Raw genomic sequence first — 12298 nt, forward strand, 5'->3', positions numbered from 1 at the left:
TCACCACATGCTAAGAACATTGGTAAACTGGAAAGCAACCAGAAGGGGCAATCAGGATTATTTTTCAGTTTTTCCACATCCTCTCCAGCATTTATCATTTCTCCTGTTTTGTCATCTTAGCCAATCTGACCGGTGAGATGTGGTACTTCAGAGTTGTTTTGATTTTCAATTTCTCTAATCAATAGTGATTTAGAGCATTTTTTCATATGCTTATAGATATATTTAATTTCTTCCTCTGAAAACTGCCTGTTCATATCCTTCGACCATTTATCAATTTGGAGAATGACTTGTATTTTTATAGATTTGACTCACTTCTCTGTATATTTTAGAAATAAGACCTTTATCAGAGACACTGGTTATAAAAGTACTTTTCCAATTTTCCACTTCCCTCTTAATCTTGGTTACATTGGCTTTATTTGTACAGAAACTTTTCAATTTCATGTAATAAAAGTTATCCATTTTGCATTTTATAATGCTCTGTAACTCTCGTTTGGTCATAAAATCTTTGCTTCTCTATAAATCTGACAGGTAAACTATTCCTTGCTCTCCCCGATTGCTTACAGTATCAACCTTTATACCTAGATCATGCACCCATTTAGACTTGATTTTGGTATATGGTGTTAGATATTGGTCTATGCCAAATTTCTGCCATGCTATGTTCCAGTTTTCCCAGCAGTTTTTGCCAAATAGTGAGTTCTTATTCCCAAAACTGGGTTCTTTGGGTATATCAAACAGTAGATTACTGTAGTCATTGGCTGCTGAGTCTTGTGTACCCAATCTATTCCATTGATCCACTACTCTATTCCTCAGGCAGTACCAAGTGGTTTGGATGACTGCTGCTATATAATACAGATTAAAATCTGATATGGCTAGGCCATCTTCCCTAGCATTTCTTTTCATCAATTCCCTTGATATTCTGGACCTTTTGTTCTTCCAAAGGGGGCAATCAGGAGGATGAAGGCCCTTGAGTTCATCACATGAGCATCATGGAATTACAGATGTACAGTTGGAAAGGATTTCTAGTCCAATCCCCTCATTTCACATATGAGGGAACTGAAGCCCAGGGAGGGGAAGGAATTTTTCTAAGTTCACACATAATACCCTAGATCTAGAGCTGGAAGAGACTTAATTGGAGGCCATCTAGTCTTACCCCTTCATTTTAGAGATGAGGAAACTGAGAACCAGAGATGAGAAGGTCTTTGACCAAAGTCACACAGGTAGTAAGTAAGAGGAGGATATGAACCCAGGTCCCAAAACTCAAGAGCCAATGATCTTTTTAACCTGGAGAAGAGAAGGCTAGGGCTGGGGGTTAATTGGGTACTTGATAGCTGTCTTTTTATATAAAAGGGGGAGGTGTGGCTTAGTAAAGGAATTAGAATTATTCTTCTTTGGTCCCAGGGTACAGACACAAGGCAAAGGGTGGAAAGTGGAAAGGATATTGTCTCAATGGTAATAATAATAGCTAACACTTATATAGTGTTTTGAAGTCTATGAACCGCTTTACAAGTATTTTCTCATTTGATTTTCACAACAACCAAGAAAGAAAGTGCTATTATTATCTCCATTTGACAGATGAAAAAATTGAGACAGAGATCAGATGACTTGTCCAGGGTCACTGAGCCCTCAGAAACCTGAAGTGGAATTTGAATTTGGGTCTTCTTAATTTCAAGTCCAGAGCACCCATCTCTAGTTCTATAATCCTGTATGTAACCTCAAACTAGATTTTTATACTCCCTGGGGCTCCATTTCTCTGTAAAATGGACAAGGACTGGAGGTCCCTTCCACGTCAAAATCTATGACATGGAGAATCTATATGATATTGATTCACGATGAGAATGTAAATAATAACCTCCAGAGGTTTGGATACATTTGTGGATGAAAGAAAAGGAAAATCAGAAAGTCCAACAGGAGCTGTAACTTGGACTAATGGTTCGGTTCAGGGATACACTGGATGGCTCTTGAGAGCTGATTGGTAAATTTCCAGTTTGAGCATTTATACCTTCGAAATTGGCAAGGCTAAAAATGAGGGTTTAATTTATCTTTGTGTTGATTGTCTAGGCCAGGCCTTGAGGCCACATGTAACCCTCTAGGTCCTCAAGTGCAGCCCTTTGACTAAATCCAAACTTCACAGAACAAATCTCCTGAATAAAAGGATTTATTCTGTCAAACTTGAACTCAGTCCAAAGACCAAACTCAAGGACCTAGAAGGCCACATGCGGTCCCAAGGTCGCAGGTTCCCCATTTCTGGTCTACAAAAACCTTAATAGTATAGATTAAGCTTAAAAGTATGCCTTGGTTACATTTTTTTTGTGGGGGGAGGGCAGTTGTTAAACATTTATCAGCACATCTCTTGTTCAGTCCATCAAGACACATTTAATTAATGTTTAATTAATTTAATTAATGCCTACTGAGTCAGGCACTGTGTGCTAAGTGCTAGGTCTAGAAAAAAAAGGCAAAGGACAGTTCCTGATCTTAAGATCATAGTCTAAGGGGAGAGACACAAGGCAAAGAACTCTAAAGTAAACTGGAGGATTGCTGACAGAGGAAAGGGGGCGACGTGAAGGAGGTCTGAGAAAGTCTTGGTGGAGAAGGTGCGATTTTTTCATGGGTTTGGAAAAAAACTAAGAGAAAGCCATGGGAAAAGAGAGCATTCCAAGCATGGGGGTTACAGTCAGTGACAGTGCACACAGGAGATGCATTGCCTTGTTCGAGGAACAGCATGAAGGTCAGTGTTACTGGACAGTCAACTTGTTTGAAAAAATGAGTTTTTGATAACTATTTCAGCATAATTGGTTTTCTTTATGACTGCCTGTGTTTTATTTTATGCATTTGAAAACATCCTGAGAAGGGGCCTCAAGGCTTCACCAGATGTCCAAAATAGGGCCGTGATACAAAAATCATGACGAATTCCTGATCTAGAGAATATATTCCCAACCATTCAAGGCTGCTGTCAAGAAAGACAGCTAAATTGATCCTGATCCTGAATTCTAAGCTGTGTGGCCTTGACTCAGTTGGCTAAGCTGATTCAAGGGGACAGTTCTTCCTTTGTCTGATACTCCAAGATAAGAGAGCCTATTACACTATCACCAAGCCTGTAGTTACAGAATAGTGGGTACAATATGAGCTAGTTATAATTTTATCAAAATAATATTACCCATATCTGCCTCTGATTATTTTCTTGGAAGAAGCCATTGAACATCCTGGGAGTGTAAGTTAAGCATTTGGAGGAAAGTATTTCTTTTTGTCTTAAGGATGGATACTTTTTCCTTCAGCTTAGAAGAAGCTCATTCTGGCCCCTTTAAGCCCCCTCTCGTCTGCAGCTCAGTGAAAGGCAGGGTAGAATCACATTTTCCAAGAAATGGAAACCACCTCTAATTCCTTTCAGTAGGTCAACAGGTGACATTAGAAGGAATACAGGGCCATGGAACTCATTGATAGAATCTGCAGAGGGAGCCATTTGTGGCCTGGGAAGGATTCCAAAACATATACCCTTATCTACAATGCTGTCCTATCTGATTCCCAGGAAAATAATGTCCTTAACTCTGGTGTCACTGGCCCAGACTACCTACCCCCTCTCTTCTTTCCTTCTCCCCACTCTACCCCTCTTTTTGATTTTCTACAAAGGAAAATTGTTTTTTGAAAAGAGGAAATAAGCAGTTTTAAGTCCGAGGATAGACTGTCCCAAGTGTGAAGTAGCTGAAACTGGTCTTGGGTGCTCCGAATCTTCCCTTTATCTTATTAAAAAAAAGTTGATGTTTAATATTGTAAAAATAAACCACTTTGAAAGCCTTAAAAACTGATCCACACAATGCCCAAAGATGAAGCATGCCACCAAGTTCCTGAGAGAAAAGTTATAGACCCAGTATGCAAAATGAGTCATTTTTTTTTGGACATGGCTAATGTGGGAATTTGCTTTTCTTGCCTACACCACACACACACACACACACACACACACACACACACACAACTAAATATATATTTGTTACAAGGGTGTTTTTTTTCTTTCTTATAATGGAGGTGAGCAGATTTTTGTTCACTGAAAAATAAATTAAAAAACAAAATAGATGTTTTATTGATACTTTTACATTGCTATCCCTTCCCAGTTATCCACCCCCACCACAATAGAACACTAGCTCATAACAAGTATAGGCAAATGAAACAAATCAATGTAACGTTCCCATCCGAGAAGGTGCAATTTATTCCTCACCTATAACCCACTATTTCTCTGCCCAGAGGATCATGGTCTCCTAGATTTTGAAGGGACCTCAGAGGCCACCTAGTTCATCTCTCTCATTGTACAAGGGAGTAATCTGAGGCAAGGTGGAGGGGAATGAAATGCCCCGTACAAGATCAGACACAAATTCTAGATTTAGAATTGCAAAGTAGCTTAAATGGCAACCGGTCAGAGCTCCCTTATTTTTCGGAGGTGGTAGCTGCCCAGGGAGGGTAAAGAACTTTCTGGATGTCACACAAGTAGTGAGGGTCAGTTGTGGGATTTTACCTCCAGATCTTCTGATTCTAGAATCAATTCTGGTCATGCGAAGTAGCAGTGTTCCTGTGACTGTTCATGCTGTCCCCTTGCACTTTATTGTGGTCATTATGTCTACTCCCTTTGTTCTATATCAGTTGCTGAGTCTCTCAGATTTCTCTGAATCTCTTCTACTCTGGAAGGCCAATAATCTTCAAATCTCCTCTTGCTGTCAGGCTCTGTTCCTTTTTTAGTGGCAACATTTCTTTTCCCCAAGGGAATTTCCCTCAGGCTCTCCACCATCTTGGGACCAGCCAGCTTTCCAGAAAAAAAAAAAACAAAAAACATCCATTCTCCCGATTCTTTCACATTAAGGTATAAATGACTTACGAAGTTGTTTTTCCCTCATGTTGTCAAAATCAGAAAGGTAAGGCAGGATGACACAGTCTGTCACCGATGGCCCTGATTCATTTCAATTCAGCTAGCATTTATTAAGCTCCTACTGTCTTCCATTGAGGCATGTAAAGACCTGATTTCTAGTCAGGAAAATTAGTCTCACCTTTGACACCTATTTGCTGTGTGACTCTAGGACAGGCCTCTTAGTGCCCCCAGGCAATCTCTATGACTAGGAATTTCAAAAGACATGCCAACCTGACATGGTGGATGGTAATTTCCTCACTGGGAGTTTTTCATGCGTATGAAATCACAGTTTTGGTTAAAAAAAAAACATGTGTCAAGAACTATGTTAATCACAGGGGACACAAAAGCACAAGTGAGGCAGTCCCTGCTCTCAAGGAGAGATGGAAGAAGGAAGAATGAAGACACAAAGACATAAATTCAAAATGCATGCAAAGAAATCCTTTTTTTGGGGGGCAGCTAGGTGGCACAGTGAATGGAGTACCAGCCCTGGAGTCAGGAGCACCTGAGTTCAAATCCAGCCTCAGACACTTAACACAAAAGCTAGCCATGTGACCTTGGGCAAGTCACTTAACCCCAATTGCCCTCCAAAAAGCAAAAAAAAATCTTTTTTTTAATTGCATTTTTGGTCTTTATTAATTTGTTTACTTTTAGTTTGCAAGATTCAGTTCCACAATCCCTTGAGTTTCAAATTTTCTCCCCCTCCCTCTCCTTCACTTTCCCCCCATCACCCATGGCAGCATACAATCAAGTATAGTATCTGCAAATACTTTCACATTAGACATTATTCAGGTTATAAAGAAGGATTGTATCAGATGGAATGAACAATGGGAAAGAGGAAACAAAACCAAACAAGAAAAAGAAAGAAAGCAGGTAGTTTGCTTCAATCTGCATTCAAATACTATTCTTTCTAGTTTTTTCTCTGAATGTGGACATCTCTCTCCATCATGTGTCTTTTGGAGTTGTCTTATATCCCTGCATTGCTGAGAAGAGTCCAGTCTATCAAAGTTGGTTGTCACACATGCGTTGTTTCTGTAATTGTGTACAATGTTTTCCTACTTCTGCTCCCCTCACTCAGCATCGGTCTATATGTCTCTCCAGGTAAATATGAAGTCCATCTGCTCCTCATTTCTTATAGCACAATAGTATTCCATTACATTAATATACCACAACTTGTTTAACCATTCCCCAATTGATAGGTATTCCCTTAGTTTCTGATTCTTCATGCAAAGAAATCTTTTTTTGAGGGGCTGAACTAATTTGGGGAAATCAGGGAAAGCCTCATGTAAGCAGTGGTTCTTGAGCTGAACCTTGGAGGCATTTAGGGATTCCAAGAGGAGAAGGTGAAGAAGGAGGGTATTTCAAGCATGGAGGCTGGACTGGCAGTGCAAAGGCAAGGAGGCAGGAGATGGGAGGGTGTGCCAGAGAGTAGGAAACTGACTAGGAAGCTGGAATAGAAAGTGTAAGGTGAGGAGCAGTCAGGTGGTGCAGTGAGTAAGGGCACCGGCCCCAGAGTCGGGGGATCGAATCCGGGCTCAGATACTTAGCACCCACCCAGAAACACCTGGCCATGTAACCTTGAGCAAGTTACTTAACCCCAATTGATTTAAAAAAAGTGTAAGGTGTGAGCTTCTCACTTTCTCTGGGATCACCTGGAGATAAGACCTAACCTTATAAGGTGTTAAAGCGTTTTGCATAAATTACCTCATTTAATCCCTCCAACAATCCCAGAAGGAAATACTATTATCATCCTCATTTTATAGAGGAAACAGAGATAGGTCACGTGACTTTGCATAGTAAGTGTCTGAGGCAGAATTTGAATTCAGGTCTTCCTGACTCTGAAGCCAGTACTCAAACCACTGAACCACCTAGCTATCTCCTTAAGATAAAGACAGATAAATCAGAAACCTCTGGGCTTCTGCTAAAGTTGGCTGATGATACTGTAGTTGTGTCTAATGAGACCTCTTTGTGAAAGAGCAATGGAAGCCTAGGGTTCCTGGATGGTATTTCCAGTTTCTGTGTTTTTCTGCAAGCAGTCAGCATTTATTAGGCACCTACTGTGTGCTAGGCACTATACCAAACATTGGGGATATAAAAAGAGGCAAAAGACAATTCCAGCTTCAAGAAGCTGACAATCCAATGAGAGGAACATGTTAACAAATATATACAAGGCAAGCTATAGACAGGAGAGAGGGAATATTTAATGGAGGGAAGGCAGGAGAATTAAGAGGATTTGTGAAAGGCTTCCTGTAAAAGATGGGAATTTAAATGGGTCTTAAAAGAAAACAAGAAAGTCTGGAGATGGGCAAGAGGAGAAACAGAATCCCAGGCATGAGGGATACTCAGCAAAAGTGAACTGGGTAGGGAGATGGAGTGTCTTGTTTGTGGAACAGCCAGGAAGCCAGTGTCATTGGATGGAAGAGTATATGGGAAGGCTGGACAGGTGGGAGGGTGGTAGATTATAAAGGGTTTTGAACACCAAAAAGAGGATTTTATATTTGATCCCGGAGGTGAAAGGGAGGCCCTGGAGTTGACCAATTAGGAAGATGACATGGTAAGACCTGTCCTTTGGGAAGGCCACTTTGGTTGCTGAATAGAGAATGGATCGGAGGTGGGGAGAGATTTGAGGCAGAGAGACCTAGCCAGTAGGCCATTGTAATAATGATGGTGATGGGGCGGCTAGGTGGTGCAGTGAATAGAGCTCTGGCCCTGGAGTCAGGAGGACCTGAATTCAAATCCAGCCTCAGACACTTAACACTTACTAGCTGTGTGACCTTGGGCAAGTCACTTAACCCCAACTACCTTGCCTTTCCCCCTTCAAAAAAAAAAGGCAAAAAAAAGTGATGGTGATGAGGACTCCCACAAGGGTGGTGAAAGTGTCAGAGGAGAGAAGATGGTGTTTGTGAGAGATATTACAAAGCTGAAATTGACAGGCCCTGGCAAGAGTTTGGATGAAGAGTCAGAGATGTCTCCTAGATTTTTAGCCCGTGTGACTGAGAGAAGGGTTGTTTGTACCCTTCACAGTAATAGGGAAGTTAGGGAGAGGGGGAAGTTTGGGGCCTGGGGAAAGATAATAAGTTCAATTTTGCACGTGTTGAGTTTAAGATATTTATGGGGCATCTAGTTTGAGCTGTTGAATAGGCAGTTTGTTCCTGGGAAAGATGGTTCTTGGGGAAGCATCATATGCTGATCTACGCTGAGGATTGTTCACTAAAGGGCCCGGTATCCTGGCTCTGCTACTTTACTCCCATGTGCAAGTTTCTTCCCCTCCCTGGGCCTCAATTTCCCCCTTTGTAACATGAAGGAGTTTTACTAGCTGGCCTTTGAGAGCCCTTCCTGCTGTAGATCTAGGAGCATATTTGTGACCTTGGGAAAGTCCCTTCTCCTCCCTGGGCCTCAGCTTTTTCCTCTGTAAAACGAGGGCTTTTTGGCTAGCTGGACTCTGCAGGCCCTCCCACTCCTAAATCAATGAACATATGATAAATGTTATAAAGTCAGTGACAGCTGTGTCCTTGGCAACATCTTCTGAACCTTTCCTCAGTCTTTCATGTGTGCCTTTATCAGAGGTTGAGGGACCCTGACACCAGGGATATTTGTATTTTTTAAAAAAGACACATCTCTGAACCAGAGGAATAAATTTCAGTCTAGCCCTGGCATCCAAGGCCCTCTATAGTCCGGATGTAACCAGTTTGATTCGTCCTTGTGCTCTCTACGACAACCAAACTGGTCCATTCATGGTCCTTTGAGCATGCCACAGCTTGGACTGTTCCCTTTACTCGGGATTCTCTTCCCATTAAATTCCACCTATACTTCAAAACACATCTTAGACTCTATTTCCTATGGGAGGCCTTTTCTTGGTATCCTGGCCCCTTGAGAGCTTCCCCTCCTGATTTCCTACAGAATTGACCATCTCCTTATTGCATATGACCTTGTGACTAGTTAGTTTTTGTGTCTTATCCCCAACTCGAGTGGCCTCTTTTAGGAAAGGGATCATATCTTATAGCCCTGTGGATCTCACATAAGGCTTTATACCTGGTAGGTGCTCAATAAATTAAAAAAAATTAATTGTGGAATGTCAAGTTTCAGCAAGATGACAAGAAGTAATTTTTTGGAGGGGCAGATTTGGTTATCCTCTATAATGACTACTGAAATCCTACCATTTTATTGTGTGACTGCTCCCCAGGTTGATCCCAGCTGAGGCACTTTTATTAAATTGTGTCTAAAAACACCCCTTCTAGCCAGTTACCAGAGTACCTTTTGCTACCTGATTGCTTATTGATAGAATACATGTCAAAAATGCCCTTCTTTCTTTCTTAGTTCAGGCAAGTCAGAATATCTGGGTTCAAATCCTGACCACCCAGGTGACTTTGGACAAGTCATTTCCTTCCTGGACTTTAGTTTCTTCCTCTGTGGGATTAGATCACCTCTGGAGTCCCTCTGGTTCCAAATCTATCATCGTATTCAGGGATTGGGCACCTGCAGCCTTAAATCCACATGTGACCCTCAAGGTCCTCAAGTGAGGCCCTTTGACTGAACCCAAAGTACCTAGAGGGTCACATGTGACCTCAAGGCCACTGGTTCCTCATCCCTGCCCTATGTAATGACCTTGGGCAAGTTCCTTTACTTCTGTGGGCCTCAGTTTCCTCCTCTGTAAAATGAGAGATTTGGACTAGATAGCCCCTGACGGCACCTTCCTTAATGTAAACCTAATGCTTTTGGAAAGTTGAGAAAGGTAGCCATTTTGCTGCCTAACTGAAAGTTCATCCTTTGTAGATTCCTCTTAGAATATCTTTCTAAAAAGGTATGGGAGTTTGATTTGAATCTTACATCCCTATGCAGGTGTGGTAGGAAAACCATGTGGATCGTTATGCATACTTTACAACTGGGTTGATATGTTGTTAGTCTTAATGAGCTCTCTCTCTCTTTTTTCTTAACTCATTTAAAAATTCCTTGTTCCAACGGATGGTTCTCTGGGGAGGAGGGAGGGATACATTAGGAATGAAGGTGATCTCAACCCACAAAATAGCAAAACACTTTTTGTGGGGAGAAGTTTAATGCAGTACATTGGTGGCAAACTAGGCTCTACTGTGTAGGAAAACATAGTTAAAGAGGCTTGGAAATTCAGGAATAGAAAAAGACTGAGAATTTGCCTAATACTATTTATAAAGCCTTTTACCTATTTTATCTTGCTTGATCTTTATGACACTGAGAGGCAAGTATCATCATTCCCATCCTACAGAGAAGTAAACTGAGGCTCAGAGAATGTGAATTACATAGATAATGGGAAAGCTGAGACTTCTTCTGGCTTGAGTGTTTCTTCTCTTTAATTAAAATAAATAACAGCGGGATGGAAAGAGAAACAATACCGTCACTTACCCAGATGTTTTTTTGCTAAAAATGGCAATCGGCATCTGTATATTTGTTGGCTCTGCCAAAGCACTCCAGCGCTGCCCGGATCTTTCACCAGGGTTTTGGCCTTGGGTACACACAAGCCTAGTGTGCCATCAATGTACTTGAAGTATCTCCAAAGAGTCGAAAGGGGGTGGGGAGATGTTAAATTTGGTAGAAAACCTGCAGTTGGCAGGACCTTTTGAGTTTCATCCCCTCATTTGAGAAAATGAGCCCCAGGGAGGGAACATTTTTCAGAAAATTAAGATTTAGAAAATAGGGACCCAGATCTAGAGCTGAGGCCCAGGTAGATGAAGGGACTTGCCCAAGGTCTTACACACAGGGTCACAGACCTTGAGTTGGAAGGGAACTTATAAGTTCAATAGTCCTTGTCCAATAGGGGCAGCTAGGTGGATAGAACATTGGGCTTGGAGACAGGAAGACATCCTGAGTGCAAATCTGGCCTGGGATACTTACTAGCTGGGTGACCCTGGGCAAGTCACTTCATCCCAGTTGCCTCAGTTTCCTCATCTGTAAAATGAGCTGGAGAAGGAAATGACAAAAATGTCAAAAATGTCTTTGCCAAGAAAACCCAAAATGGGAGAGTTGGACAGGACTGACAAATGACTGAAGTCTAACTATCATTTTACAAATGAGGAAACTGAGGCCCAATGAGGAGCCCAGAAAAGGGAATTGACTTGGCTATGGTAACTCATAGAATCTTAGATCCAGAGCTGCAAGGGATATCAGAGGCCACATAGTCTAACCACTTCATTTTATAGATGGGGAAACTGAGGCCCAGAGGGGAAAAGGGACTTGTCCAAGGTCATGCACATTAGGATCCTAGAGCTGGAAGGTCATGTAGTCCAACCCATTCATTTTACAGAGAGAGACAGAAAGAGAAACTGAGGCCTAGAAAAGTCAAAGGTCACACAAGCATTAAGCAACAGAGCCTGATTCTAACCCAGGGTTTAGTCCACTTTCCTCTCTTTTCCACTAGCTTGTCCCTAAGCTCTTGCTGATGGGGCTATTTCATTGGTTGGTGTTTGTATACTATATTAACCAGATCCCGCATGGCCCATTTAAAAGAAGAAGAGACTTTAATGCTGGCCAGATGTTGAAAGATATATCCATGCCTTGTATCCTGGAGCAATGATTTGAAAAGAATAGTTCATCCCGATGTCAAGATTTCTTAACAATATAGCCAAGGTCAACGAAACCTTAGGTTATCTGCAATATCCACACAAAGCATGCTTGTTTCTTTTTGCCTTTTTTGGCAGACTTTCCTGAACCTTCATTTCATCCCACAGCACTGGGTTACAGAAAGTAATTCTGTATTCCAAAATTCACAAAAATCCCAATTCATGATTGTGAATTCGGATCACATAATATTCAATTTCAAAACATTCAGGATTCCTAATACCCATGTCGGTTCATGGGGCAAGTGGTGTCTGCCAGGGATGATAGCCTGTTTCAGGGGAGTGGGTATCAAGACAGAAAGGCCATGGCATGGCATACCTTCTTGGGGGGAAAAGAAGTAGGTCTGTTGACCAGCTTAGTGCAAACACTGTCTCTACCTTCAGAGGATCTGGATTCGAATCTTTCCTCTGAGGCTTGCTACATCATGGCTTCAATTTCTTTCTCTGTCCCTTTCTGTCAAATGAGGGGGGGCTGGACTAGAGGGCATCTGAAGGTCATTGCAGTTCTAGATCTAGGAGCTGTGTATGTGTGACCTTGGCCAAGTCCCTTCCCCCCCAGGGCATCAGTTTCTTTCTCTGTAAAATGAGGGGACTAGACTGGATTTCCTCTAAGGTACCTTCCAGCTCTAGATCTAGGAGCCTAGGTGTGACCCTGGGTGAGTCATTATTCCTCCTTGGGCCTCAGTTTCCCCATCTGTAAATGAGGGGGGCTGGAGTAGATGGATTCTAGATGACTCCCTGCTGTAGGCTTAATGTGTGTGTATGTATGTATGAGTGAGTGAGAGAGAGAGAGAGAGAGAGAGAGAGAGAGAGAGAGAGAGAGAGA

The 12298-nt window shown here is 41.9% G+C and overlaps 1 protein-coding gene across 2 annotated transcripts in view; it reads right to left on the bottom strand.

Annotated features, from left to right (window-relative positions):
* The window catches only part of UBE2A (ubiquitin conjugating enzyme E2 A), a 276953-nt gene that overhangs the window by 262459 nt on the left and 2196 nt on the right, over positions 1-12298 (bottom strand). The gene's annotated exons all lie outside the window — the stretch shown is intronic.

This window comes from Petaurus breviceps, unplaced genomic scaffold (genome assembly GCF_028583685.1).
Source record: "Petaurus breviceps papuanus isolate PSGF00001 unplaced genomic scaffold, PetGlider_PUasm1.0 532, whole genome shotgun sequence".
Lineage (NCBI taxonomy): Eukaryota > Metazoa > Chordata > Mammalia > Diprotodontia > Petauridae > Petaurus > Petaurus breviceps.